This window comes from Salmo trutta, chromosome 26 (genome assembly GCF_901001165.1).
Source record: "Salmo trutta chromosome 26, fSalTru1.1, whole genome shotgun sequence".
Lineage (NCBI taxonomy): Eukaryota > Metazoa > Chordata > Actinopteri > Salmoniformes > Salmonidae > Salmo > Salmo trutta.
The window spans coordinates 35,411,645-35,414,144 of NC_042982.1; positions in this window are offsets into that span (position 1 = coordinate 35,411,645).

Below are 2,500 nucleotides of genomic sequence, written 5' to 3' on the forward strand. Positions count from 1 at the left end.
ACAGTAATACACTCACACACAGTAATACACTCACACACAGTAATACACTCACACACACACACACACACACAGTAATACACTCACACACAGTATTACACTCACACACAGTAATACACTCACACACACACACACACAGTAATACACTCACACACACACAGTAATACACTCACACACAGTAATACACTCACACACAGTAATACACTCACACACACACACACACACACAGTAATACACTCACACACACACAGTAATACTCACACACACACAAAGTAATACACTCACACACACACACAGTAATACACTCACACACAGTAATACACTCACACACAGTAATACACTCACACACAGTAATACACTCACACACACAGTAATACACTCACACACACAGTAATACACTCACACACACACAGTAATACACTCACAGTAATACACTCACACACACAGTAATACACACACACAGTAATACACTCACACACAGTAATACACTCACACACAGTAATACACTCACACACACAGTAATACACTCACACACACAGTAATACACTCACACACACACACAATAATACACTCACACACACACACACACACAGTAATACACTCACACACACATTAATACACTCACACACACAGTAATACACTCACACACACACACACACAATAATACACTCACACACACACACACACAGTAATACACTCACACACACAGTAATACACACACACACATAGTAATACACTCACACACAGTAACACACACACAGTAATACACTCACACACACAGTAATACACTCACACACACACACACACAATAATACACTCACACACACAGTAATACACTCACACACACACACACAGTAATACACTCACACACACACACAGTAATACACTCACACACACACACACAGTAATACACTCACACACACACACACACAGTAATACACTCACACACAGTAATACACTCATACACACACAGTAATACACTCACACACAGTAATACACTCACACACAGTAATACACTCACACACACAGTAATACACTCACACACAGTAATACACTCACACACACAGTAATACACTCACACACAGTAATACACTGACACACAGTAATACACTCACACACACACACACACACTGTTATACACTCATACACACACACAGTAATACACTCACACACACACACACAGTAATACACTCACACACACAGTAATACACTCACACACACAGTAATACACTCATACACACACAGTAATACACTCACACACAGTAATACACTCACACACACAGTAATACACTCACACACACAGTAATACACTCACACACACACACACACAGTAATACACTCACACACAGTAATACACTCATACACACACAGTAATACACTCACACACAGTAATACACTCACACACAGTAATACACTCACACACACAGTAATACACTCACACACAGTAATACACTCACACACACAGTAATACACTCACACACAGTAATACACTGACACACAGTAATACACTCACACACACACACACACACTGTTATACACTCACACACACACACACACAGTAATACACTCACACACACACACACAGTAATACACTCACACACACAGTAATACACTCACACACACAGTAATACACTCATACACACACAGTAATACACTCACACACAGTAATACACTCACACACACAGTAATACACTCACACACACAGTAATACACTCATACACACACGGTAATACACTCATACACAGTAATACACTCATACACAGTAATACACTCACACACAGTAATACACTCACACACACAGAGTAATACACTCACACACACATACAGTAATACACTCACACACACACAGTAATACACTCACACACACACAGTAATACACTCACACACAGGAATACACTCACACACACACAGTAATACACTCACACACAGGAATACACTTACACACACACAGTAATACACTCACACACAGTAACACACTCACACACAGTAATGCATTTAAATACAGTAATACACTCACACTGAATGCTTCAAGACATGCAGTATGTACCTCCCTCCGACAATTATAATCCACAATGTGTTTTCTACCCTCCCAGTGGGCAGTTTACTTTGTAGCAGTGGTCAGGTCAATGGTCAGGTCAGCGATCAGGTCAGCGATCAGGTCAGCGATCAGGTTAGCGGTCAGGTCAGCGGTCAGGTCAGCGGTCAGGTCAGTGATCAGGTCAGCGATCAGGTTAGCGGTCAGGTCAGTGGTCAGGTTAGCGGTCAGGTTAGCGGTCAGGTCAGCGGTCAGGTCAGCGGTCAGGTCAGCGGTCAGGTCAGCGATCAGGTTAGCGATCAGGTTAGCGATCAGGTTAGCGGTCAGGTCAGCGGTCAGGTCAGCGGTCAGGTCAGTGATCAGGTCAGTGATCAGGTTAGCGATCGGGTCAGGGATCGGGTCAGTGGTCAGGTCAGTGGTCAGGGATGCTGTATTTCCATAGGGTACAATGAATAAATGTATAAAGCA